Here is a 23622-nt window from a genome sequence, read left to right as displayed (position 1 = left end):
GCTGCTGCATCGGCGACGGCCGTGGCCGACGGAGGAGCGACGCCGGCGAGCATATGGAAGCAGGCACAGCGGTGAGGAGGATTGCTGTTTCGACGACGCCACGACGAGTTCTTCGGCGACCCACGGGGGTTCTCCGGCGAAGCCACGACGAGCTCTCCGGCGACCCACGGGGGTTCTTGACGACGACGTGGTGGGTGGACGTCGTGTGAGCGCGGCGTTGTCAGATCCCCATCGTGGGTGGTTTTCTCTTTTTTTTTTGTGTTTGCAAAGAAACGTTGACCTGTGTTGAACGGGTATGATCAAGCCATCGTACGGCTGCCGACCCGGGGGATCGGAGATTTGATCCCCCGGGGGACGCTCAGCACTCGCCCGCGAATCCCCCGGGGGAAGGAGAGCGTTTTCCTTAGGAAATCCTCAACTTCTCTAGGATGTTGCTCCTTGTTTTCTCTGGCATCGTTATTGTGAATTAAATCCATGTGCAGCACAAGGGATCGGGGCGGATCTGCTTAGTAAAAGTCATGTGCAGACCGGCGCTCTCCTTTTGGCCGAGGATGCTGGCTGGTGCAGACTAGTGGAAGTCTGACGTAGTTACTTGTGGTAGCTACAAATTTTTTTTTTTTTGACTTTGTTTAGATGATTTCTGGTTCAAATCGTATTGGATTTCCCTACTCCTGCATATATTGTTTGTTATATAGGCTATCGATCTGGATAGTGGTAGTGCTTGCAAGCTAGCACATTTACAGTTTGGTCATACTAACTGATCATTTCTATTATGTTTTTCACTAAGCTTTGCTTGCTAAAATGTTGTATCTATCCGTGGCCGCGACTGTTGGGCCATACTTCTGGCTCGGTAGCGCTCTCGCATCCAGCACGGGTTCAGCTGGTTTGGATGTGCCCCTGGAGCCTGCCACTGGTCTCCCTCGTCGATGGAATGTTCGTAGACATGTGGTGTTCTCCCTTGCCGGTAGGACATCTTTTCTCTGCGCAACACCGACATACTGAGACCGGTGTTGACAACAATCCTCGGATCTAACACCTAGGATTTCTGTGTTCTCTGTATGCATTTTCACTGTGGATAATTAGTTCATTGTCTACCATTTTGAACTCATTACGGGTATATTGCATTTTTTCCCCTTTATCTGCATGTGGTTGTACTTTGTTTCAATGTTGCAACGGTTTTTTATGCTCAAGCATAGATTTTTGGCAACCTGTAAGTGTCTCCTGATCTTGTTACCTGAGATTGTTTTTGAGTTTAGACTGTTTCTCCTCACCCCCTACCTTCTGATCCTATGCTACTGGTGCTAGTGGCGCTTTACTATTGATAATGATGTACATTGTCATGTGATGCTCTGGCTCCTGGTTTCAGATTTCCTAGGTGTTGACGATACTTGCTGTCACTTGCCGATTTTCTTATTTTAATGTGCGTTTACGCTGCTACATGTGTGTTGTCACTCTTCTTGATAGTTATCAAGTTGAGCTGCCGGGTTCCTAGTCAATGAGAAGGCTCCATCAGTAGCGTTAACCACACATGCCTTTATTTTTAAATATGCCAAGTAGTGGCTTTTGTCTTGACTTTAGCTATTTGTTGAATGTTGGTTTTGAGTTGGATGAGTGTTTTGGATAGAAATATGTGCCTTTCCAGTGGGCTTCCTTGGTTTACTTGACTTAATCAATGTCAACCTTAAACATGGAGTTCTAATATAAGGGGGTTTTGACTGTAATGTTACCGGTTGAAATTGTTGGAGCCGATATGGACTAGTGAATGAAAGTGTCTATGATATCTTCTGATTTAACACAATATATGTTTCATAACCCGAATCCTCTCTGTTGTAAACCATCTGGGGTTTGACCCTTTTTTTTCAATATATTCAGGTGGGGAACCTCTCCCCCCCGGTGACCATTCGAAAAAAAAATAACCTGAATCCTTTGGTCTAATTTAGGACTTTCCAGTACTAGTATATTTTATTTTACCTAATTCTAGAGGTGAAGCCCACTAGTTTCCGGTTCCTGTGGGTCCAGTTGCAGGGCTTCCATACTCCTCCCATACTGATTTCGAGAACTTCATTGAGCCGGTTTCTTCCACTAATCCCGAAGTGGAGCTTGGATCCAAAGATACTGTTTTTGAAGACCGAGTTTGACTTTTTTCCTTATTGATGCCTGTCCTGTTACTTATCTTAGTACGAATCTCGTTGAGTCTAGTGTTCTTGGGGGTTTGGTGCCATAGCTATGTAATTTTACTTAATACAGTGATAAAGTTGATATGTGTTGGTTATAAAGATTTAAAATATATTTACTCTCGTATATCCTAGTACTATTTGACTTTCTCTCAAGAAAATAAGTATTATTTGACTTTGTATGGTCGTGATTAGAAATTGCAACCTTGTATTTGATATGATGTTAAAAAACAATCCGGTACATGCTCACCTAGAAAGAAAGGACCATGTGATTTTTTACCAATGTTCTAGTCAGTTCTCTATGTGGTATGGCCCGTGGGGATGCTGATGTTCAACCTCTAACATAAGGCAGCAAACCAGGGGTTGAGTTTGGCTGGCACTTCAGCTATGGGTATAGTAGCCCATGCCAAATTTGCCAATGGCATACACATATGTGCCTTGCATTTGCTAATTCAACCATATAAGTTTATATTTTTGGATTAGTTCATGGATTAAGGACGCCACTTAATGTTTAAATGACTCATATTACTCCTCTCTGTTTTCCTTTAGATTGCCACCTTTTGGTCTTCTGTTTCTGCAGAACTTTGTTATTTTGTTTCTTTTGAATTCTGTTCTTCCAAATTATATCCATTAAATGTGTTTGATTGTGACTATTTTGTGCATGGATGCATGAAAGGATACACAATACCTTCGGTAGGTATATGACTAGATGCGGGGCTTATTACTGGTAAGCAGTTTGTGTGTTCATTAGAGGTTTGGTATGTGGTGGTGAAGTCTTGCTGGTTTAGTATCTTGTTATTTTCTTCAGTTTGATGAGGAGGGTAGCAGTTACTAGTTGGTGACAGCACTCCTTTCTTGCTTCCTTCTACTCCTTGATAGCTATCTTGTAAGGTGTTGGGTGTATTTTGGTATGCCGAGTGGCTTTTTCGTTGACAACACTCCTTTCTTGCTTCCTTATACTCCTTGATAGCTATCTTGTAAGCCGATGGGTGACGTTTGGTATGCCGAGTGGATTTGCTACGTATGTGGTTTAATGGTTGGATGCAATTGGTTTTCTTTTAGCATCTTGGAACAAATATGGTTTAGCTGGATTAAAACATGAAAGCTCCACGAACCTAAATAAGCTTCCTTTTGACTAATTATGATGCTTACCTTACTAGGTGGTTCTGAGTAGTATATTTCATATTTTAGGTTTAAATTTTGGTGTCGGCTAGCCCATGTACACCTAGATACATTTTAATATTGGTTAGATCTAAACATTCACTCGTGGTGTGCAATATTTGTTAGATGCATAAATACAACGTGCAACCGCTGCCCCTTTGTTCTTCATTGCAGATTAATATAACAAATTCGAAATACGTTATGTTTATATGAATCTGAATCAAGATTTGAGATCAAATTCTACTGATGTCTATTTCATTTTAATTGGGAAAGTGTAGCGTTATCTTAATGCATGAATCGGTCAGAACTGTTTGACAATAGTTATTTTATTGCCCAAGGATTCTATGTTCTCTTTATTTAGTTTACTTTAGGATTAGAATTTATCTATTAGTTCTTCTGTGTAGCATTTGAATTGGTGTAGGTTCTAGATTTCTTTCTTGCTTAGTTAGGATCTGATTTTTTTAGGCTGGATGTGAATAATCAAGTGAATAATCTAAGTTACATCTACTTAGTACATGTTCATGTCTAACTCTCAATTTTAGTATTGTTGTGGTGCTTGCTTACCTTATAAAGGAAGGATAGTTTTTATTTATGCTGAACCTTTTAAGACTTATAGTTAATGATAGAATGTTATGTGTGTAATGGTCATTGCTTTATTTTAAGAAAAAGAAAGTTTGAGCGGGAAGAGCTGTATTGTGTGCTGGCGGGTGGCGAACATGATACATGCCCTGCTCCCGCGGCCTTGACCGAGTACCCCTGCCTCGACCTAGCCGACGACCCAAGCATGACGCTGCTGCATGTCTTCACTGAGTGTGGTTCTGCCACAGTGAGGTATGCTTGCTGTGATTGAGGCTCCTGCACCAAGATTCTTTTTTGTTTACTACTTACTCTGATATGATATTTAGCATCTTTGATTATTTGTTGCGCTTGATTTCATATGTTTAAATCAATTGATACCTATGTCTTAATCTCTATTGCAGTGTTTATTTAAATGCAGCATAGCATTGCACGGTCTGTTTTGGGAATAAAGCAACTATTTTGGGAATAAAGCAACTATTTTGTACATGCTATTTCTGTCATTTTTATCTTTTGAATGGGATGTGCATCTTAAAGTATTAGTGGTCTTTGCTATTATACACTATCAGTGACCTTTACTTTACTGAATGGGATTGTAGGCTTTGCAAATTTTTGAAGATGGGATAGTAAAGTAACTGCTAGTTATAGGTCAGAAGTTTACATGTGTTGTCTTTATTCCAAAGTTGTTGTCGTTCTCTGAAGTATAAAACTTATTTTTATATTGCCATTTTGCGATTCCAAAGACAGGTTCATGTCTATGCAAATTTCCATGATGTGCGGCACCTTGTCTTTTTTTGTTTCTAGCTGGTTTGATTCACTTGCTGAATATACACTGGGTTATTTTTTCCAACGATGCAATTTATGTGCTGAGTTGCTTATGGTGTAGGTGCTACGTTTTGTGAAATATTCTACTATGATTTATTAAAAATTTAATCCTGACTTGTCTCTTTTGTTCTAGTTCTTTTCTTATCTTCAAAGCCCTGTTGTTCACAATAATTCCACATAGGTGACTTGTTGTTAATATAGCAAACATGTAGATGTACGAGAGTTGATGTGCTGTGTGGGTTAAGTCGGCCACTATTATTATTTTTTACTTTGCCAATTTCAGTGTACTGACCATATGTTGTTCTTTTTTATGAAGGGCAAGGACGAGAGGGAAGCTAGAACCAATAGCCATACTACTTGGAACCTGGATGACCCATGGACGGCCGAGACATGTGTGGTTCTCCTTCTTCGTTGATATCATCAATTGCGCGATGGTAAGCTTCATGTAGCTTTGGAAAGCTGAATTTGAACATCCCAGGCATGTTTGTTTGCATAAAATTATTTGTTTGCTGCAGCTACCCTATTACTAGGCCTTTGTTTCTGCTTGTTAGTAGTGTTAGTCCATATGGAGTCTCGATCTTTTACTATTTCAGAAAAACAAGTTGTGGTGCTTATAATAATAATTTCATCTATTTTACATGGTGCGAAATCTTGGTAACATGTAGATTTCCAAGTGTTGCCATGTTTGCATTTACTTGGTAGTGTGGCACTAGAAGTAATATGGTTATGTGGACATGTTTAAATCTTGTTCAGGTAAAGCAAAGCTTGTATTTGCATGTGAGATTGATTGATGTGATTCAGTATTTTTCTACCTATATTGGAAATGTACCGCCAATGCCCCCATTCACCTCGCCAATGGTCTGATCATATCACCTCCGACTGCACATAACCGAACTGAAACCGAAAACCGAACCGAAAAAAACCTAACCGAAACCGAATTTCAGTTTTTATGGTTTTATGGTTAGGTTTCAGTTAGCAAAAGTGCTAACCATATACACTTCAGTTAATTCAGTTAAAAACCGAAAAAACCATGGTTAACCGAAGAAAACCGAAGATCCCAATGAAACAAAGAATTTTTCTTTCTAAGCCCATCCCAAATTCACGTTAGACTTTTATATATCTTTGACGTGCATATTAGGCAAGAGAGCTACTCTAGATTTGTGGTCTGTACGTGCTAGTATACATAAGTTTGTGACAGATCGTGAGTTCTAGACTTCTAGTCCCCAATATTGATGCATTTATTTTTATTTTGGCCGCATTTTCATTACTTAGCATTTCTTTCTCCTGTAACACATTTAGTTTGGTATTAAAAAGTAGAAAAACCAAATATATGTCCATAAAAATGGATGTTATTCAAAAATTCGCGTCAACTTTGGTTAATTTGGTTATTACCGAAACCGAACCGAATTTATATGGTTATTACCGAAACCGAACCGTATTTTTATACGAAACCGTATTTACCGAAGTATTGAAACTGTATTTACCGAAAAACCGTATTAACCGAACCGAATTAACCATATTAACCGAACGCGCAGCCGGATTATCACCTATGTATATCGATGGATTGACATGCTCTGCAGATCTTGTTTTCATAAACTAGTTATTAGCTTTGTTGTTGTGCTGATTCTGATTATGAAATAATAAATAAGAGCAGAGTGTGTTGTACTTGACCATTTGTTGTTCTCTTCAAGGGCAAGAAGGAGGCAAGATGGGACCAGTAGCTGCACAACTTGGAATCTGGAGGACCTGGGGACGGACAACCCAGACAGTCTACATGCCTTTGTATCGCCATCTACCTTGCCAACTCTACCTAGCAGCTGATGATCAACAGTTGCACAATGGTAAGCTTTGTGCATACCCCATAAATGCCACTTTGAACCCGTGAGTTGTGTCGTATGTGCATGAAATCGTTTATTTGGTGCAGCTACCATCTTAACTCTGGTGGAATGCGTTTATAGATGATCTTAACTAGTGCCTTGTTTCTGCTTGTTATTAGTGTGAGTTTGTATGGCTGTATGGGGCCTCGATATGTTGCTGTTTCCAGAAATGAGAATTGAAACCGTGATGTTTGCAGTTGTAATTTCGTATAGGTGACATGGTGAAAATCTTGCTAACCTGTAGATGTGCAAGTGGTTTCATGTTTGCAGTTAGAACTCTACTGTAATTTTTGCCAAACAAATGATAGGGACGATTAAATTATTTCTAGTGTGGCACTAGAAGTACTCCCTCAGTCCCATGAAAATTGTTTGAGATTTGTCTAAATTTGGATGTATCTAGACACTAAGTAGCATCTAAATACATCAATTTTTTCACAAATCTCAGACCATTTTCCTCGGACGGAGGGTGTACTTTGGTTACACTGATAGGTTCAAATTTAGCTCAATTAGAGGAAAGCTAGTATTGGCGTGATTGTTGATTGTACACAATTATGTACATTGCATTTTTGGTTACATGTTTTTCTGTTTATGGCGATTTCCAAGGTTGTGTTGTGGATGGTGCTGGATATCTCCAATCTAGCAGTTTTATCTTAGTGTTGTGCATGGTCCTGGATATATTTAATTCATATCTTTGTTATTGTGCAATTTATGGTTATATAATCGATAAGAGCATAGTTTGTTGTGCGTTGTTTGTATTCAAGGGCAAGGGGAGGACTAAATGATAGGCAAGTGTGAACCAGTAGGTGCACTAGTAAGCTGGAGTTCCCAGGGATAACCGGGACATGTCTAGGTTCTTATTTTCTACTGATAAGCATTAATTGCGCAACGGTATGTGTCATGTAGCTTCTGAAAGCCTTTTATTTCTTCTAGAGCATGTCAATTTCTTGGGATAAACACCTAGGATTCTATAACTATTATTAATTGTGTTATATTATGTATCTTTTGCAGGATTTCTTATCACTGGAGTGTTGCGCTTGAGAGCATCTTCGTAGGAAAATAAGATTGTCGTATGGTGCCGTGGCTGCAATGCTTGGCCTCAGGTACAATCTGTCCGGTGATCTCCTAGTTCATCCTTCGATCTCCGGATCCCATGTGCTCTGTTCTGCCACGTTTATCTAACCGTTGAATGAGCGGATGATCTAATTATATTGGGGACATGAAATCACTCCTTTTTTTTGCAATATCAAGTGCACTTTAATATTGAATAGCCTTTTGAATTCTTATACATCCCAGCAATGTTTTGTTTGTATTATACATGTTGAATTAGCTCCAGTGAAGCCTGTTAATTGAGCTAAGCATACTGGCAGATCACACTTTTTTATACTTCTATTGTGTTATGTTCATTTGGTTGAACTGTAGTTAGTCTCTGTTGGAGATATGCCCAAGAGGCAATAATAAATTAGTTATTGTTATATCTTAGTGTGCATGATAAATGTTTACATCCCATGCTATAATTGTATCAACCGAAACATTGGTACATGTGTGTTATGTAAACAACAAGGAGTCCCTAGTAAGCCTCTTGTATAACTAGCTTGTTGATTAATGGATGGTCATGGTTTCGTGATCATGAACATTGGATGTTATTAATAACAAGGTTATGTCATTAGGTGAATGATATAATGGACACACACCCAAATGAGCGTAGCATAAGATCAAGTCATTAAGTTTCATTTGCTATAAGCTTTCGATACATAGTTGCCTAAGTCCTTCGACCATGAGATCATGTAAATCACTTACACCGGAAGGGTACTTTGATTACATCAAACGCCATTGCGTAAATGGGTGGTTATAAAGATAGGATTAAGTATTTGGAAAGTGTGAGTTGAGGCATATGGATCAATAGTGGGATTTGTCCATCCTGATGACGGATATATATACTCTGGGCCCTCTCGGTGGAATGTCGTCTGATTAGCTTGCAAGCATATGATTGGATCATAAGAGATGACATACCACGGTACGAGTAAAGAGTACTTGTCGGTAACGAGGTTGAACAAGGTATGGAGATACCGATGATCGAACCTCGGACAAGTAAAATATCGTGAGACAAAGGGAATCGGCATCGTATGTAAATGGTTCAATCGATCACTAAGTCATCGTTGAATATGTGCGAGCCATTATGGATCTCCAGATCCCGCTATTGGTTATTGCTCGGAGAGGAGTCTCGACCATGTCTGCATAGTTCGCGAACCGTAGGGTGACGCGCTTAAGGTTCGATGTCGCATAAGTAGATTCGGAATATGAGATGGAGACCGAAGTTTGTTCGGAGTCTCGGATGAGATCCAGGACATCACGAGGAGGTCCTAATGGTGGGAGAATAAGATTCATATATGGGAAGTCATTTTCAGGGTTACCGGAAAAGTTCAGGATTTTTCGGTATTGTACCGGAGGTTCTAGAAGGTTCCGGAGGGTACCATAGTGGGGCCCACCTATCCCGGACGACCAACATGGACCGGAGGGGTCGCATAGGCCCACATGGGCCATGCACACCAGCCCCCCCAAGGCCCATGTGGCTGTACCAAGTGGATAAGATCAAATCCCTTGAAAATAGGGACTTAACTTGGGGGGGAAGTTCCCCCCCTTGTTTTGGCCGACCCAAAGGCTTGGAGGAGGGGCCAAAGCAGCCCCCCCACGCCTATATAAGAGGGAGGGGAGGGCTGGGGCGCAGCACATCATTTCCCCAAGCCCTAGCCGCCCCTCTCTCCCTCCTCCTTCTTCCTGCGCAGGCTTGGCGAAGCCCTGCAGGAATTTCTCCTCCACCTCCACCACCACGCTGTCGTGCTGCTAGGATTCCGAGGGGATCTACCACACCTCCGCTGCCCGCTGGAACGGGGAGAGGATGGGCTTCATCGACACCGTACGCACGACCGAGTACGGAAGTGCTGCCGGATTGCGACTGGGACGATCGTCTACATCAACAACGAGATCTGATCTCGTAGGCTTTGGAAATCTTCAAGGGTTAGTATCGTATCAATCTCGTTGCTCCGATCTTGTAGATTAGATCTTGGGTGTTCCATAGATTAGATCTTGGATTTATTCGTCATGCGGTAGGAATTTTTTTGTTTTCTATGCTACGAACCCCATCAGTGGTATCAGAGCCATGTCTATGCATAGATCTGTTGCACGAGTAGAACACAATGGTTTTGTGGGCGTTGATGCTTTTGTTGTTTTAGTTTGTGTACTTTGCATCTTGCGGGATGGTGGGATGAAGCGGCCCGGGCTAACTTTACATGACCGCGTCTCATGAGACTTGCTCCACGCTTGACATGCAACTTGTATTGCATAAGTGGCTTTGCGGGTGTCTGTCTCTCCCACCATAGTGAAGATTCCAATTTGCACTTTCTATTGTCAACACTAGTATCACCGTTGTGGTTCATGTTTGTAGGTAGATTGGATCTTACTCGAAAACCCTAAACCACGTAAAATATGCAAACCAAATTAGAGGCGTCTAACTTGTTTTTGCAGGGTTTGGTGATGTGATATGGCCATGATGTGATGATGATTATATTTGATGTATGAGATGTTCATTATTGTATTATGGCAACCGGCAGGAGCCTAATGGTTGTCTTTAAATTTGTTAAGACCCGCGTGTCTATTCTTCATGTAATAGCTTTATTTCAAGTAGTTGTTATAGTAGCTATAAGTGATGGACAACCATGAAGCGGTGCCATGGACCTTGGTGCAATGCTGGTGATGATGGAGATCATGCTCGTGTGCTCTGGAGATGGAGATCAAAAGCACAAGAAGAAAGGCCATATCATATCACATATTATGAATTGCATGTGATGTTAATCCTTTATGCATCTTATCTTGCTTAGATCGCGACGGTAGCATTATAAGATGATCCCTCACATTAATATCAAGATAATAAAGTGTTCTTCCCTCGTATGCACCGTTGCTACAGTTCGTCGTTTTGAAGCATCTCGTGATGATCGGATGTGATAGATTCTACGTTCACATACAACGGGTGTAAGCCATGTTTGCACACGCGGAATACTTGGGTTTGCTTGGCGAGCCTAGCATGTACAGACATGGCCTCGGGACACAGGAAACCGAAAGGTTGAACACGAGTCATATGGATGATATGATCAACATGTTGATGTTCACCATTGAAGCTACATCATCTCACGTGATGATCGGTTTTGGTGTAGTGGATATGGATCGTGTGCCACTTAACAACCATGAGGGATGTTGTATTAAGTGGGAGTTCATTAGTAATTAGATTAAAACATGAACTAATTATCATGAACATAGTCTGAATAGTATTTTGAATTAAAGTTTGTAGAATTGGCATCCGTTTTCTACCATGCGCTAGTCTTGTAATTGAGATAGAAATACTGTTAAGTCTGACAAGTAACTTTACGGACTGGTACCGTATTGTTAAAGAATCAAGATATGATTAAGTCCTAATGCAAACTTTTAGTAAACCTCACATTGATGATTCAAAGAGCAATGGTTTCAATTAGTACAAAATCATCTTGTCTCCGTGAAACTTGAAGTTCAAATCCGTTTGAAAAGTAAGGAGCTGAAAATTTTGTTTTCGAAATAAGCGAGGTATGAGATATATGTGATATCTAAGACCTTATTGCAAGATGATAGAATATAATCTAGTGAGACTACATAAACTCATAAGTTTTATGGGAATGTACGAAGGTTGAAGACGCCAGGCGTCCCAATCCTCCAACTAAGTTGGGCACTAACGATATTCGCATATCCATGAAGTGATCGTCCTCAGTATGCACCGTTGCTAAGACTCGTCGTTTCGAAGCATCACGTGATGATCGGGTGTGATAGATTCTACGTGTGCATACAACGGGTGCAAGCCAGATTTGCACATGCGAATACTGAGGTTAAACTTTACGAGCCTAGCATGTACAGACATGGTCTCGGAAAGTCGTCATGATATGATGGATAAAATGATGAGTGAAATTGTTCATCATATTACAAAGTTGCTAATAGTGAAGTCTGGAACACTTGTCATATGATGATCAACTTCAAGGTAAGAACCTCAAGGTTATTGGTATTTGACCAATGGACCTAGAAGTTATTGAAGGTGAAGTGTTTTCTGAGAATAGGGAAAGCTAAAAGAGAAACCACAAAGATATTTTGGCAGAAAGAAAGAAAAAGACTAGAAAGTCTAGCTCAGGTGTATATAGATGATATACATGTTATGGATGTATTCCTTGTTTGGTCACATAATAAAATTCTTGGGTATTTGTACCAGATTGGTTGGTATGAGATGTCATACAATACAACGCAATACAAGAATACGATGGCCTAAGTGACTGATAAGGAATATGGTAATAATGCACGTCTGGAACATAATAAAGTGTTATTATGTCTGTCGTTGGCATTCTACCTAGCCCTTAGAGTTTATAATAAAGAACTTAATAAATTGTTATTTTGCTCTGGTCAAATGAAAACAATGAGTTTTTCAAATTATGACATTGCTCCATGTACGATGGATAAGTTATTATAAATCTTAATGGTGAAATACACATACATAACACTGACGCTAAAATGCCATAAGGCAAATGATTTGAATTCCACTCATTAGTGGAACCGCCATTTAGGTCATGTTAGAAAGGAACGCATGAAGGAACTCCATTTGAATGGAATTTTGGAGTCATATGATTTTTGAATCATTTGGCGCTTGCAAATCTCTTCTAAAAGGAAATGACTTAAATACCGTTCATAGGCCAAGAGTTGAACGGGCAACTAACTTAGTGGAAACATACATGATGATATATGTGGTTCACTGGGCATAGTTGTGTGCGGGAGATTCTTCTACTTCATGAAAACTTCTAACAATGAATTGAGTATATATATGTGGATATATTCGATAAGGAAGAGGTTTGAAACATTTGAATGGATTCAAATAAATTTCAGCATGAAGTGGAAATCATCGTAATAGAAAAGTCAAATATCTATGATTGGATCATAGTGGAAATATTTGAATTACGAGTTTTAGCGAACATATAAGAGAGTTATGAAGTTGTTCTACAACTCACGTTTCTTGGAGTATCATAGTGATGATGAAGTATCCGAGATACGTCTCCAAACCTTGTTGGATCAAAGATGAGATAAAATATTGATGCCATTATATTTTTATGGATTATGCTTTAGAGACTACCGCTTTTACACTAAATAGAGCATCATCATAATCCGTTGAAATGACACCATACGAGTTATGGCATGGGTATAAACCCTAATAGTCCTTTCTTAAATTTTGGTATGCATAGCATAAGTAAATAAGTTTACAACCAAAATCGGATGAATGTCTTTGTTGGTTATCCCAGAGAATTGATTGGGAATTCTTTCCACTATGGAGACAAAGATAAAAGTGTTTGTCGATGTTTCTTACTTATTTCAAAGAAATTGTTTCTAGCGAACTATTTGAGTGGGAGGACAATGGAACTTGATAAGGTTCATGAACACGAGCATGATGATCGAGTAGCACGGCATCGGAAATGGTTCCGGAAGTAGCTACGAAGATCATGGCTCCCATGTCTACAAAGTGTTATAGTCATGGAGATCAAAGTACTTATTGAACCTTGTAGGTATGGTTTACTTTATGATCAAATAAATGATTTGTGGACAAAGGATTGATTTTGAACAATAATAAACCAACTACATACAAAGAAGTTATGATGGGCCCTGACTCCGTTAAAATGGCTATGCGCCATGAAATCCAAGATAGGTGAATACTTTTGAAAGTAAATGGATCTATAACATAGATGGACTTGGATGGAATATCCTTAAAGAAGCTTGACTTATCGAAAAATTGTTTACGACAAAGTTCAAAGAGTTGACTACGATAAGATTAGATCTTCCGTGGCAATGCTTATAGTCTATGTGGATTATTCTAGTAATCGCTACATATTTCTTTTATGAGATATGATAGTAGGATGGCAGAAATACATTCCTTACCAGAAGTATGTATGAAGGATGTATACCAGATACAACCAAGAGTTTTGCTGGTCCTTGGAATACTAGATAGGTATACAAACTTCAATTGGATGAAGTGAGAATCACGGAGTTGGAATCTTCACCGGATGAAATAGTCAAAGAGTTTTTGATTTCATCAGAAACGATGAAGATGCTTGCATTTGCAAGAAATTAAGTGGGAGCGTTAAGACATATTTATAATACTTTATGTAGATGACATATCGTTGATTATAAATAATGTAATTATATAATTGATTAAAAAGGTTTCATTGAGAATTAACTTCAATGAAAGGATATGGAGTGAAATATATTTAGTGTCAAGATCTATGAAGATAGATTGAAACACATAATAAGTTTAAGTCAAAGTACATAGAATGGATATTGAAGTAGTTCAATATAGAAATATTAAGAAAAATGTTCTTGTCATGTGAAGGTTTAACAACACTTGAGTGTATCTGACACTCAATGAGTAAAAACACATGAGTGACTTTAGATCACGAATAATATGTACAAAGTCAGATGTCCTGTGCTCTAAAAGGGAGCATATACCAGAATGATTCATGTGATGATCATTGGACAACAGTAATAATATCCCTGAGTACTTTAGAAGAACCAAGGATATATATATATATAGTTTTTGTATGGGGTAATGACAAACAAATCCCTGTAAGGTGTTGCACCGATATTAGTTTGGTCACATATAAAAATATTTTTCAATCTCAATTAGGATAAGTGTTGATTAAAAGGTAGCGCAATGAGCTAGAAGAAGTCTTTGCTAGATTTAGAAGAGTTCTAAATAGTGTGACGGATTCTACAAACGAAGGCAGAATATGTCATTGTTTTGACAATGACTAAGAGTGTTAAGTCGAGGAGTTCTTTGAGAACTTGGTGTAGTTCCGATAGTGTCAGAACTTTGAAGCCATATTGTGTGTGACAATATTAGTGACTTATTTCAGACCGCGGAATTAAGGTTCCACCAGAAGACTGAACATATACGATTAATGCCGACTCATTTGGAAAATGAGTGATGCGTTGAGACGCAAATGAATTGCAAAATACATACGGTTCTGAGCATGTCAGATTCGTTGACTAAAACCTCTCCCGTAAGCAAAACATGATAAGCACCAGAAGGCCAAGGTGTTATATCTTTTCAAATGTAAACTAGATTATTGACTCTAGTGCAAGTGGGAGACTGTTGGAGATATGCCCAAGAGGCAATAATAAATTAGTTATTGTTATATCTTAGTGTGCATGATAAATGTTTACATCCCATGCTATAATTGTATCAACCGAAACATTGGTACATGTGTGTTATGTAAACAACAAGGAGTCCCTAGTAAGCCTCTTGTATAACTAGCTTGTTGATTAATGGATGATCATGGTTTCGTGATCATGAACATTGGATGTTATTAATAACAAGGTTATGTCATTAGGTGAATGATATAATGGACACACACCCAAATGAGCGTAGCATAAGATCAAGTCATTAAGTTTCATTTGCTATAAGCTTTCGATACATAGTTGCCTAAGTCCTTCGACCATGAGATCATGTAAATCACTTACATCGGAAGGGTACTTTGATTACATCAAACGCCATTGCGTAAATGGGTGGTTATAAAGATGGGATTAAGTATTTGGAAAGTGTGAGTTGAGGCATATGGATCAATAGTGGGATTTGTCCATCCTGATGACGGATAGATATACTCTGGGCCCTCTCGGTGGAATGTCGTCTGATTAGCTTGCAAGCATATGATTGGATCATAAGAGATGACATACCACGGTACGAGTAAAGAGTACTTGTCGGTAACGAGGTTGAACAAGGTATGGAGATACCGATGATCGAACCTCGGACAAGTAAAATATCGTGAGACAAAGGGAATCGGCATCGTATGTAAATGGTTCAATCGATCACTAAGTCATCGTTGAATATGTGCGAGCCATTATGGATCTCCAGATCCCGCTATTGGTTATTGCTCGGAGAGGAGTCTCGACCATGTCTCAGATAGTTCGCGAACCGTAGGGTGACGCGCTTAAGGTTCGATGTCGCATAAGTAGATTCGGAATATGAGATGGAGACCGAAGTTTGTTCGGAGTCTCGGATGAGATCCAGGACATCACGAGGAGGTCCGGAATGGTCCGGAGAATAAGATTCATATATGGGAAGTCATTTTCAGGGTTACCGGAAAAGTTCAGGATTTTTCGGTATTGTACCGGAGGTTCTAGAAGGTTCCGGAGGGTACCATAGTGGGGCCCACCTATCCCGGACGACCAACATGGACCGGAGGGGTCGCATAGGCCCACATGGGCCATGCACACCAGCCCCCCCAAGGCCCATGTGGCTGTACCAAGTGGATAAGATCAAATCCCTTGAAAATAGGGACTTAACTTGGGGGGGGAAGTTCCCCCCCTTGTTTTGGCCGACCCAAAGGCTTGGAGGAGGGGCCAAGGCAGCCCCCCCACGCCTATATAAGAGGGAGGGGAGGGCTGGGGCGCAGCACATCATTTCCCCAAGCCCTAGCCGCCCCTCTCTCCCTCCTCCTTCTTCCTGCGCAGGCTTGGCGAAGCCCTGCAGGAATTTCTCCTCCACCTCCACCACCACGCCGTCGTGCTGCTGGGATTCCGAGGGGATCTACCACACCTCCGCTGCCCGCTGGAACGGGGAGAGGATGGGCTTCATCGACACCGTACGCACGACCGAGTACGGAAGTGCTGCCGGATTGCAGCACTGGGGACGATCGTCTACATCAACAACGAGATCTGATCTCGTAGGCTTTGGAAATCTTCAAGGGTTAGTATCGTATCAATCTCGTTGCTCCGATCTTGTAGATTAGATCTTGGGTGTTCCATAGATTAGATCTTGGATTTATTCGTCTTGCGGTAGGAATTTTTTTGTTTTCTATGCTACGAACCCCATCAGTCTCCACTGTGCAAGTAGATGGAATCCAGAACATTGGTATCAGTTCTGCTGTTGGCATTACTGAATTGTGCGTGTTGTATTATGTGGTCGATGTTGAGTCGGAAAAATAAATGAAAGCCTTAAGGGGAAAACATATGATGGATTTAGTTCTGCACTTGAAAAAAATGTATTGATATTGCTTATTCTATTTTTGGATGTCGTTTCATCGAGTAGTACAACATCCATAATACAATGTCTAGGGGAGGTTAACACATACATACGTGCATGGTGTCCTTTTCTTTCTGTTTCATATTTGCTAGCAAGCAGTATATGCATTCACATGTTGTACAGAGGAATCACCACATTATGGGTATAAATAATCCAAGTATTGCCATGTAAATAAATTAGGATTCGTTTATGTATTCTATGTGCAATCTTATTGTTTTATTTCTAGAAGTTAACCTATGTCTTTCCCTCAGGACAAGTCTTGGTAGTGCTGTTGTGATGGGTCCAACTTCTGGTGCCTCATGTGCGGTTACAGGCCTTGCTGTCATTCAGCTCTATCCTTGCTAACTCGTGATGTCGGAAAGTGATGGCTTTCGTCTATGTCTCGGTGTTTTGGGTGAGCTCCTGCTTTACTGCTTATCTCCTCTAGGTTTTTGTCTGTAATCTGGCTTTGGCTGATGAGTACTGCTTTGGTTCCTTGTGTGTGATACTTAGGATTTGGTGAGGTGCATTTTAGTTGCTAGTCGTTGTTCACGTCGTAGTGTACTAATTGCATCTGCGAGTATATATTGTTATGTTGTTGCTGAGGTTAGAATTTGATGTTGGTAGTAGTTCTCTGACCTTTTACTTCTCTTTGCTCATATTAATGCTCTTGTGTATGTGTTGTTCAAAGGTGAAGTTGTTAATATTGATTAGTTGATCAATCAGTGTCTACACACGCCCAAATCGTCAGTTTTTGTGTTTAAATAATTATGCACTCGTGGATATGCATTGATTTTAATTAGTTTTCTTGTACCGATTTGATTGCTTTCTCAATGTTGATGAACTTGGCCTACTAGTGACTGATGAAGCAATGGTTGCTGCTGTGTACCAAACACCATTGTTTTCCTGCTTGTAGTAGCATCACTATCTCTCTAGGATATCTATCTAGATGTCTTTCCAGGATATGGTTAGTAGAGTTTATGAGTAGAGTTGCTTGTAAGTTGCAAGCTTGTAGCATCATGGTATACTGTTGGGATGCTTTATTTTAGCTTTGATTTGTGCAGTGTGAGAACTGTTCTTGGGAGTTTATATCGAGCGAGGTCTCATCAGGAAACCAAACCACCTTTCTCTTAGTAGTAGTTTGTAATGATGAAGCTTTGATTCATGCAGAAAATGTCTGCCATTGTAGAGATGCTAGAGTGCAAGGAAACCAAGGGTTTTGACAATTGTATTACTTAGGCGAGAATCTTCTTCCCCTTGTATCCTCTATGTGCTCTATTATAGCATGACTATTGAGGCTTGGGTATTTTGTGCTCCAGCCATCTAGGACTCGGTGGTCTTTTGAGAGACTGATATTAATATCATGTGCTGGTTGTTGGGTGCCCTCTTTGCAGTTTTATCTTTTGACACGCGGTATTAATATTGTGAGCCAGGTTTATTTCCTATATAGGTTGATCTGTCTTCTTCACCATGGAGATGGCTTAACTCGTAATTTAGGCCACTGCATACACAAATGTTATTCATATTGTTTTTTGGTTCTCAAATACTGACCCACTATAATAAATTATATAAAAATGGTATCGGTAATAAACATGTCTTGGTTCTGTTATCTGCAGGCTGCGCATGGTGTGGTGCAGAGGGTGGGCACGGACGACGTGGCTATCAACTACTCTCTACAAAAAAATTATTGCTGGAAGTTAACCTTTGTCATTCCCTCAGGACAAGTCTTGGTGTTGCAACTGTTCTCGTCGTAGCTTCCCGTGCCTCATGTGCGGTTGTAGGCCTTGCTGTTATTCAGCTCTGTCCTTGCTGACGTGTGATGTTGGCAAGCAATAGTCTTCCTCTACGTCTCTGTGTTTTGGGTGAGCTTCTGCTTTCTTGCTTATCTCCTCTAGGTTCTTGTTCTGTATTCTAGGCTTTGGCTGATGAGTACTACCTTGGTTCCTTGTTTGAGATATTTTGAATTCAGAGGAGTTCAATTTAGTTGCTAGTTGTTGTCCTGATCTTAGTGTGGGTATATTCAGCTTTTTCCTTGCTGACGTGTGATGTTGGCAAGCGATGGTCTTCCTCTACGTCTCCGTGTTTTGGGTGAGCTTCTGCTTTCCTGCTTATCTCCTCTAGGTTCTTGTTATGTATTGTAGGGTTTGGCTGGTGAGTACTGCCTTAGTTCCTTGTTTAAGATATTTAGAATTCATAGGGGGCTCAATTTAGTTGCTAGTTGTCGTCCTGATCTTAGTGTACTAATGCATCCTTGGGGTATATTGCTATGCTGCTGCTGAGGTTGGAATTTGCTGGTGTTAGTAGTATTCTCTAACTTTTTACATCTCTTCGGTCATAGTAATGCTTCTGTGCGTGTGTTGTAATGGTTAAGTTGTTAATCCTGCGTAGTTGATCAATCAGTATCTACACATGTCTAAATCCTTAGTTTTTTGTTTAAATAATTATCCACTCATTGATATGCACTGTTTGTTAATTATTTTTCATGTGTCAACTTGAATGCTTTCTCAATGATGATGAACTTGGCCTTCTACTGACTGATTAAGCAGTGGTTGCTGCTGGGTATCAAACAACAACGCTTTCCTGCTTGTAGTAGCATTGCTACCTCTCCAGGATATCTAGCTATCTCTCTAGGATATCCCGATTAGCAGTTCTAAGTTCATGAGTAGAGTTTCTTGTATATTGTAGGCTTGCAGAACCATGGTAATATTGTTGGGATGCTTTATTTTAGCTTTGCTTTATCTACTGTGAGAACTGGTAGTTTATATCCAGCGAGGTCTCATCAGGAAAATGTAGTTTTGATTCATGCAGTAAATGTTTGCCAATGCAGAGATGCTAGAGTGCAAGGAAACCAATGGTTTTAAAGGTATTACTTGATAATGATCTTCTCCCCATGTATCCTCTATATGCTCTGTTATAGCACGGTAATTGAGGCTTGGGCATTCTATGATCCGGCCATCTAGGACTCCATGGTCTTTTGATAGACTGGTATTAATAACGTGTGTTGGCTGTTGGGTGCCCTCTATGTAGTTTTATCTTTTGACATGTGGTATAAAAATTTATCTTGAAATACTCGATGCATGACCAGGTTTATTTCCTTTGTATAGGTGATCTTGGCTTCTTCAGTATGGAGATGATTTAACTCGTAACTTAGGTAGTAAACATGGCAATGATGTCAGGCTTTGATTCATGCAGAAAATATCTGTCATTGTAGAGATGCTAGAGTGCAAGGAAACCAAGGACTTTGACAATGGTATTACTTAGGTGAGAATCTTCTTCTCCCCTTGTATCCTCTATGTGCTCTGTTATAGCACAGCCATTGAGGCTTGGGTATTCTGTGCTCCAGCCATCTAGACTCGGTGGTCTTTTGAGAGACTGGTATTAATATCATGTGATGGCTGTTCGGTGTCATCTTTGTAGTTTTATCTCTTGACATGATGTGGTATTAATATTGTGAGCCAGGTTTATTCCCTTTATAGGCTGATCTGCCTTCTTCACTATGGAGATGATTTAGCTCATAATTTAGGCTTCTGCATACACAACTGTCAATCCTGTTGTTTTTTGGTTCTCAAATACTCACTCACTATAATAAATTATATAATATGGTATTGGTGATAAACATGTTAATGATGTCCTGGTTCTATTATCTGTAGGTTGCGCATGGTGTGGTGCAGGGGTTGGGCGAGGACGGCGTGGCTCTTAGTGACTCCGATGTTGATTGTTGACCGCAATTATGTGTTTAGTTCGGTTAGCCTCTGACCACTTCTGTCCGTTGTTGACTGTAGCCTGTTATTTATATAATAATAATGTCCCTACTGTTGTTGTAATATTCAGGGGAACTGTGTATGTCGTTATTTTTGTCGAGTTGAGTGGAACTTATAGTAATATGTGTAGTTATTTCCTTGAATTTGTGTTCAATGAAAATTAAACTTGTTTTGGCTTAATGGTAGGTTTAAATGTGACATGATTGAGTTGTGCTTTGGTTACTTGTATTACTAGCCATTTGGTATCTGGTGTGAATGTCCGAAAATCATTGGTGTTCATGCCGAAATTTTCAGTGTAACAAGTACCATGGCGTGGTTTTAAGCTGATGGATCAATCAGTTGCTCCTGCAATTTCAGAATAGTGAGGTGTCATCTGGATTACATGTACATGCAGAGCCATCTTTGGATTACTTATATTTTATATTTTCCCCATTGATTTGTTCTTTTTTTTGATGAATTGCCGCCTACACATTTGTTGAGCTACAGAACATGGGTATTTTTCATGGGTATTTTATGTACACATAAGAATTCCACCTGTATAAATGGATGGAAATTTTACTTGCTGTCTAATTTTCCTCTAGCTAGTTGATATATTAGTGTCAGGAACATCGATGTGGAAAGTCAGGGGCTAATGAAGCTTGTGACGTCCATTTATTACTTATGATGTATCAATTTGGTCGGCACTTTTTTGGTCTCACACTATAAGCTACATGTCTTGAATTGGGATGTTTTTTCTGTGCATTAGTAAGAATGAAATGGAATGTCAATAGGATGGACGACTGTAAATAACAATTTCCAAATAATATAGCAGGACATATGTAGTGGTTCTCATCCTGACTATATAACTATGACCGCTAAAGATTGATCAATTTGCAGATTATTAATTTGGAAAATCTACTATCAATTTAAAGAAAAATCTGGTGGAGTTTGTAGCAATATGGCAACACGAATAAGAAATATGTAGAAGGTCATGTTGTTCCTAATTCTCCAGCAAGCCATATAAATTTTATATTGAGCATGAAGAAGTATGTATGAAACGCAGAAGCAGAGAGCCGGAGCCGGTCCAGCTAAGCTAAGCTAAGGGAAGAAACCCAGGCGCTGTTCGTGCGTGATTTATTGATTGATTATCCTGGGTTCCACCCCACAATTAAGCAGGCCATTGATATCCTCCCTGCTGCTGCAATTATGGGAGGCCAACTGAGCAATTCGTGGATTACTAATCCCAACCGTTCATAGGATCAACCAAGAGGAAAAGGAGTAACGTTTGATCGAGATACCTCCTAATCCGATTAGAATTCCAACCTTGTTCCCTCCAAAACAAGCCTATAATTTACGAGGCCATGCCAAATCCGCGGGCGGCATCACGTGGATGACTTGTCACTTTGGCGAGGCCGAGGCCGAGATGCCGGCCACCCACGATTTATTGGTTGATTGAATTGGGTCACACTTGGTGTTTTTAATTTGCATGAGTAAGAACGGAATGGATATCCCTATTTGATCTGAATTTGAATAGAATACACGATTGTAAATAAAAAAATGCAAATAATTAAGCAGGACATATGTAGTGGTTATCGTCCTGACTATATAACTACTGCCATTAAAAACTGATCAGTTTGCAAATTATCAATATAAAAAACTATCAATTAAAGAAAACTCAGTAGAGTTTGTAGCAATATGACAACACGAATAAGTAATCTCTAGAACATCACCATGTTCCTACTTTCCAGTTAGCCATATCAATTTTATATTGAGCATGCAGACTCGTAGGTAGGTAATGCAAAGGGAGAAAGACCGTCCAACTTTGTTAAGTCAGAAACCGAGTAGTCGGTTGCCCGTTTTTTATTGGCTTATCTGGTTGCCTTGGATTCCACCTAAAAAATTAGGAGGACAATGATCTTTTCATGGCTGGTGCAATTATTGGAGGCCAACACAGCAATCCGTGGGACAGTCAATCCCATCCATTCATAGGAGCAGCCAAGAGAAGAAGAGAACCGTTTGATTGAAACCACGCCTGATTCATCCAAAATCTCAACCTCCGTTTCCTCCAAAACGAGTCTATAAATAGGAGGCCATGCCAAAACCGCGGGCGGCATCGCGTGCGTGACTTGTGACTTTGGACTTTAGCGAGGACGAGGCCGAGGCCACGGTACTCCGGATCATTCAAGCAGTAGAGCTTCCTGAACCTTTGGCGAGGTCGAGGTCGAGGCCATGGTGCTCTGGATGGCTTGGGCGGCTAGGGAGCAGTGGACACTCCGTCTTCGTCCAGGTGGCTAGCTGGTTGCAGCAGCAGGTGACTTCCCTGGACGAGGCCGAGGCCACGGTACTCCGGATCATTCAAGCGGTAGAGCTTCCTCAACGCTGCCGTGTGCATCCACACCATCAGATCCTCCTGCTCGCTCAGCTGCACGCCACCACAATCCCCATCAATTATCGTTGAGACTTGAGTGGAGGAAGATGAAAGTAACAAAAACTCTGAACTTTGCAGAGGCTGAGGCCACGGTGCTCCAGATCATTCAAGCGGCCAGGGAGCAGCAGTGGACACCTCTTCTTCATCTTGGTGGATCGATCCAGCAGCAGCGCATCAGCAGGTACTGTGACTCCCCTGGACTAGCTTTCTATGTTTCTATCTTTCTCTTGTGAATTTGGTTTCAAACGCTAGCTAGCGAGGCAAAGGGGAGGCCATGCTTCTCCGGATCGCTTGGGCTACACGGGTGCTCGTCACCGAGCTAGGAAGCGCGATTAACTCTAGGGTAGGGTGAGATGGAAACCCCGCATAAGCGCCAGTGCTAGCACAAACCCACTACCCTCATGTCCCTCGGCGACGAGATACTCGCCAAGATCCTCCGCCGCCTCACATCTCTGGCCTCGTTCGCCAGTGCCGCCTTCGCCTCTAAGCGGTTGCGCAACGTCATCTCCTCGAGCACCTACTCATCCGTCGTCGCCAGCCGCATCATCTCGCCGGCTCCGCTCGTCAGCTACTTCATATCGGTGATCGGCGGCGCCACCCCATCCTTCCACCGAGCGCTCCTCGGGTCCGACCACGACGTGCTGCCATGGACTCCTGCTCCTCACCAGCGACAGCTGCATGGCCATGTTCGACCCCCTCGCTGACACGCACTCTCCCATACCCCACTGCACGA

General features: G+C 40.8%; 1 long non-coding RNA gene across 2 annotated transcripts; it reads left to right on the top strand.

Annotated features, from left to right (window-relative positions):
- The first annotated feature begins 409 nt into the window (after nt 1-409).
- LOC127302968 (uncharacterized) lies at nt 410-20695 on the top strand. Of its 2 annotated transcripts, XR_011745828.1 has the most exons (10): nt 410-4166; nt 5053-5170; nt 6428-6577; nt 7375-7501; nt 7622-7713; nt 16994-17136; nt 18338-18583; nt 18746-18809; nt 19914-19982; nt 20372-20695. It is a non-coding gene; the product is annotated as an uncharacterized lncRNA (long non-coding RNA). The 2 variants fall into 2 exon arrangements; XR_011745827.1 differs by having other exon boundaries at nt 18338-18809.
- Nucleotides 20696-23622: the final 2927 nt, after the last annotated feature.

This window comes from Lolium perenne, chromosome 5 (genome assembly GCF_019359855.2).
Source record: "Lolium perenne isolate Kyuss_39 chromosome 5, Kyuss_2.0, whole genome shotgun sequence".
Taxonomy (NCBI): domain Eukaryota; kingdom Viridiplantae; phylum Streptophyta; class Magnoliopsida; order Poales; family Poaceae; genus Lolium; species Lolium perenne.
Note: the sequence above shows the minus strand (reverse complement) of the source record. Positions and strands in the feature narration are given on the sequence as shown.